Genomic DNA, 6000 nt, shown 5'->3' with positions numbered 1-6000 from the left:
CCCTGGGAGGTTCCTTAGGGGCCGGCATTGGTACGGGGGAACGATGCGCACGTTCAATTTCAAATTCACTTCCCGAAAGCCCAAATGCTTTATCCAGCATCCCCGTCACATATTGATCCATTTTTCCGGGTTTCTCCACGCCTTCTTTAAGTCCGATAATCCATACATTATTTCTCCTGCTGCGGTTTTCCAGGTCCTCCACACGTGACCACAAAACCTCCAGCCTCTCCTCACATTTGTCCACTTTTGCCTCAGTAAGCACGTTAGCATCTTCAATGTCTGATATACGCTGTTCCGCCTCTCCCAGCCTCACTTTTATATCTTCCACTGAGTCTTTTAGTTCTTTAATTGTGTCTTTAATAGTGGTGACATCCTTTGCCACCACCTGAAGAGTAGCATTCATCTTCTTTATTTCTTCAAAAACATCCCTTTTACTGTCGCTCCCCGTGCTCTTCTCCACTGTCGTTGGGGGGACGTCATCAATCACAGGTGTGCTTTCAGACAACTCCGGCTCCGGGGTCTGGGCCGAGAGCGGAGCCTGGGCGAGGCTAATGCTAGCTTGCTTCTTCCTCGTGGTAGCTCCCTTGAAAAAGTTCGCTTTGTTATTACTTGCCATTTTGCCGAAGTCTGCAATCGTGGAGAAACCTCAAAGTCGTCAAAGGGTGTCAAAATTCTGACCACAATATAAGTGTATGTCACCAATTTCAGTACATTAATCATCGGGCTCTCGGAGCTCCTCTAGTGTGCAGCCATCTTCCTCGGCGGTCCCACGTGACTCCATGATCAATGAATTGTATTGCATTGAAAATGTGAGAAAAAGAGTCTCTTTAATTGTAGATGCATGCTTGGTGTGTACAAAATAACAAGAACATCAAAAGATAGGTTGACTAAGGCATGCCTGGAGACAGGCCGAAAATGGGTAGATGTACTACCAGATGTCTTAACAGAAATAAGAATGACTCTATCAGCAACAACAAGACTGTCTCCATTTGAAATACTAATGGGAAGGCCTTTCCTGACCCCTTGGGTCAAAGGCCGCACATGCTCTTTGTCCACAGGTGATTTGAAGGTAGTAATAGCTGATTATGTGGATTCCCTTGTCAAAACATTGAATAGCATAAATGGTAATGTTTCTGTAACCAACAAAGCGCAGTGAGCACAAGTATCTGGGTCCAACAACAGTTCTGGCGGTAACCAGATTGGATACAACCACAGTGGATACACGCAAGCCTCATGAAGCCTGCACCTGGGGAGAGTCTGACTATTTCTAAAGCAAACAGTGAAACTACTGGGAGGACTGATACTCGTACAGAAGTTGATACTCGTATAACTAGTGGTAATGAGACATGGATAGATGATTGTGATGCACCACATACCTATGCTACCAATTTGTGGTGGAAACTAGCTAACTTTACAGTCAAAAACACAAGAAAAAAAGGTAGTTGTTATGTATGTATGCATATGCTGCATAGTGCGTTTACACCAGCGTTAAAGGTATACTGCTCTGTCGGAATTGGGGATAGGTAGATGTGCCATAGTAGAATTAAGTGACCACACCATGGTGGTCTGAGCTATTGAGAAAACAACAAAAAGAAGTAGTAATATAAGTAAACCCAATACCACACAAGAGGAGAAATTCTTCGGAGCACTGTGGGTGTTGCAGTAATACAGAAAGAAGTTGAAATGACTAGATATGAGCTGATATTGTTCATAAATTAGACAAAAACAATGACTGATGCAGTATGCCAAGAACTAAAAGGCCTAAGATTAACAGCGCTACAAAATAGACTGGTCTTTGACCAGTTAACAGCTGCCAGTGGAGGAGTATGTGTTATCGTGGGAATGAGTTGCTGTATTTTCTTTCCAGAAAACAATGAAGATGGAAAATGCTATAGAAATGGGCCTGAAAAAAACATGACGAAGATAACACCGGACTTGACAGCGAGAGAAACTGTAGATGATGTCAATGACTTATTGACATGGTTAAATGGTTGAATTTGTTTTAGAATGCTTTAATACCTATAGGAGTAACTTTAATTTTTATAGCACTACTGATTTGTTGTGCGATTCCATGTGCTAAAGCATTTGTCAATAGGACCATTGATAATGCTTTGAATGCTAATTATGCTGTGAAGATGCTGTTAGAGATGGTTATGGGACACATTGCGAGGAATATGATGGTAATGAGTAAAAGATAGAATATAATGTAAACAGGATGTGATTTTTGATAGTTATCAGAGGCACTTGATTCTTCGAGACAAAAGTGAGCAATGTGAGAAATAGGCCTCAGATGGAACAATGTGACCTTTTATGCTAATGCTTGCTTATCTGCTTTGTATGTTTTCGGCCCTGTCTTGAGCAAAAAATGTACTTGATAAGAATGTACTTCTGTAAGCGAGAGGAAACAACCCCATAAATGGAGGATTGAGAAAGTCTCAGGTGGGGGGTGTAACCAGCCTTGTGTGAAAAGAACCATATAAACCCCTTGCTTGCTGTTAATAATTCGAAGAACTGCTTGTGACATTCTCTGTCCGTGTATTTCTTCCCACCGGTGAATTCATCTCCTGATTGAAGAGTATCTGTGAAGAAAGCAGAATAAAGAATCCAAATCATATTTTACTAACACTACTCATATTAACATTTGACATATTGATATAATAAAAAAATCAATTGTGTGTCAAAAACAAGATTATACAAACCACATTCTCCATTAGTGCAACAATGAAACCTCGAACTTCCCCCAGAACAAAACAAACTGGGGGTCAATCCTTCTAAACTCAAGTCCGGTGCTTCTATACAAATTTTGTGAGGCAAAATTACATAATAGAAAATACTTTGTAAAACAGACCCCAGCCAAAAGGCAGAATAAACACAAAGAACATGTAGATTCATTCACAGAATTGTCTTGAAGGTGTGTTCCTCCACAAAACAAACTCCAGCTGATATAAATCCATTCAGATTCCTCAGACAGACAAACAATTTTTCAATGAGCCAGTTGTTATGAGTGCAGCAGATGATGTAATCATTCTAATGTCCTTTAAAAATATGCCACAAAAACAAACTTCAGCCAACAGGAGGCATTAGCACAAAGAACAATCAGATTCATCCACAACTGTGAAGCAGTGTTATTCCACAAATCAAACTCCTGCCACTAGGCAGAACCAGCACAAAAACAAACAAAACAGGAATCCCAGTTCCTCGGATGATCAAGAGCCAAACTCGCTCAAAAAAAAAAAAAAAAACACTCAGCACATCAACTTTATAAAAGACGTCCTTTATGTAAACATGTAGATATTTTCTATCAACCATAGTGTCCATTCTCAATCTGGCCGGGAACTTCAGTGTAAAAAATTATCTTCCGTCACTCCAAAAGATTCTTTAAGGAAATGTCATTCCACAAAACAAACTCAAGCTGCTAGGTGGAGCCAACGCAAAAAGAAAAAAGAATGGCGCCCAGCTTCCTCAGACAATCGAATGCATGTTCAGGGAGTCAATCCAATAATATAAGAAACATCAAATGGCTTACTCACTACAATGTATTTATGAAAGAGTGTGCCTGTTTGGGACATGTAAATACTTTGTGACTTCCTTCCTATTCTCAGTTTGGCCGGAAACATCAATGCAAAAGAGATCTTCCATTGATGTAAAAGTGTCTTACATTCCTTGAACCGATCGCGTTTCTCTCTTGTCAAATTCGCAAAGTCCGGGAACAAGAAAAAAATATTGTGATTCTTACAAGGAGGCTTTCGTTTGCTCCTCATCTGGCACAATACAAGATCTTTATCGGATGATCTCAGAAATTTGGCCAGAATTGATCAGGGCCTGTCTCCCTCAGCAGATTCGCAAGCTGGGACTCTATGAGCTTGCTCAATTTCCATCTTATGGCCTGTTATGTCGAGCAGACTCTGGAAGAGCTCGTCAACTAATTTCACCATATCTCTGTCTTCTTCATGCTCAGGAATTCCAACAATCCGCATGTTATTCCTTCGGCTCATAGTTTCAAAATATTCCAGTTCTTCCAAAAAGTGTTCCAGGTCTGTTTTGGACGCGGGCGGATTAGCAGATAATTCCCTTTCCGATGACTACAGATAATCAATCAGTTTCTCAACATCTGCCACTCTTGTGACCAACTCAGATCATTTTTTTCCATCACGGTAATCGATCGACATATTACAGCGAGATCCCCCATGTCAGCAACAACCTTTGTCAGCATCACCGAGATGTTGGACAGTTGACGCTGAATTTCTTCTCACGACTTGCCTTCCAAATCGAGTCCCCTGCTCGCGGCCTGTTCTGGGGTGTCAGCTTGATCACGTAAGTGTCTTTTAATGTCTTCAGAGTCTGAGGATTTTTAATTCTTTGCCATGTTTACCTCAAACAGCAAATATGTAATTGGGTGTATCGAATCTCACTGGATTATAACATGAAAATAATAAATAAAACTAGCAAAGTGCGCAGAGCTCGTGGCTCACACGTCTGCTTCCTGCATGGCATCAAGTGATCCTCCACAGACCTGACTTGATACTTAGGGGCCGATCCTGAAAATTCCTAAGAACAATCTAATCGTATTAAGAGGATCTGGCGCATTGCTGATGAATTAAGGCGCCAGAGTGAAAGCAATCAGATTATCAATTTGTGTTTCACTAGACTGGATCTCTAAATGAATAAACGAATGAACAAATGAATGAAAATGATTTAGATAATGGTTACATACATGTTTTTAATTTTAGTGGACAACTGGTTGAAGGCTATAATGTTTTTCAACAGAATTTCTTTTTGTCTCTTTCTTTTGTTTTTGATGACTATAGTGCTATAGTTTAGATTGAAAGGGAACATATTATGCAAAATCCACATTTTCCATTTTTTTTTTTTTACATAATTGTGTGTGTAGACAACCACAAAATATGATAAATGACCATCCCCTCATTTCTTTCCTTTCCCCATCAATAAAAACAGTGTCTCCGAACGAGCCGTTTAGGTTAGCAGCCGTTGTTGAAAGAGGCCTGAAAAAAGTACATAAAAGCAGCTCTGTTGACTGTCAACTGTTTCCAGACCAAAAGGACCATTTTAACTCTCTCAGCTGAAGGAACAACCTTCCCCCCAACCCCCACTCAGAACTAAACCAGTCTTTGTCCTTCAATATACTGCAACCAATTTGCTTTATTTTTTACCTTTTCTGTGGAAGCATGACTATAACATGCTAATAATCAACCAAGACAGAGATACTGAACAGACTCTCACTGGATCTGAACTTTTGAAAACTCTATTTAGCTGGACCAAATCTAGTGCTTTTCCAAAGGCATAAAACAAACTTTTCTTGGGTTTTTACAATGCAAATACATATATTATAAACTATAACACTATCAAAAGACTCCATTGTATTCTCATTCTACACTGCACAATGCACAGTCTATTTTTGATAGTAAAAAATGATATTACACAAATGATTATAGTCTGATGTAACCTTTAAAATATGTGTTATGACTTGTAATCACTTTTATAACTGATACATTTGTGATTATGATTCTTAACCTTGTATTATCCATGTTGAAATAGTTAGTTAACTATTATTCAGAGCAGGTATATCGTGTTTGGTATGTAAAAGTTTGCCTTTCCTTGAGGAGAGCAATGGGTGAATTAATTTAGTTGTTATAATTTGTTTTATTTAAGATATTAAATGGATGATTAAAACTTGAGCAGGAATTTTAAGAGGCCTTTACACAAAGGATTGAAAAAAGAGGGAAAGAGTTGATCATGTAACATCGTAAAGACGCTTCTGATTTAGCCCTTTTAGTGTTGGACCAAACCGAAAAGGTTAAAAGGCCATGCCTGACCACCTCTCGCTGGCTCTCTTCTATGCTCTACAGCTACTTTGAACTCTGTCCCAGGAAGGAGGCCTCGATTCCGGGGCTCTACCTGGACATTTCATCACCTATCCATTGAACTGAACAAAGGCCTCCTGGAACTGAACCATGCGTGAGATTTCAAACTCCATGATGG

This window comes from Xyrauchen texanus, chromosome 46, assembly GCF_025860055.1.
Source record: "Xyrauchen texanus isolate HMW12.3.18 chromosome 46, RBS_HiC_50CHRs, whole genome shotgun sequence".
In the NCBI taxonomy this organism is placed as follows: domain Eukaryota; kingdom Metazoa; phylum Chordata; class Actinopteri; order Cypriniformes; family Catostomidae; genus Xyrauchen; species Xyrauchen texanus.
The sequence above is the reverse complement of the archived record's forward strand: the minus strand, read 5'-3'. Positions refer to the sequence as shown.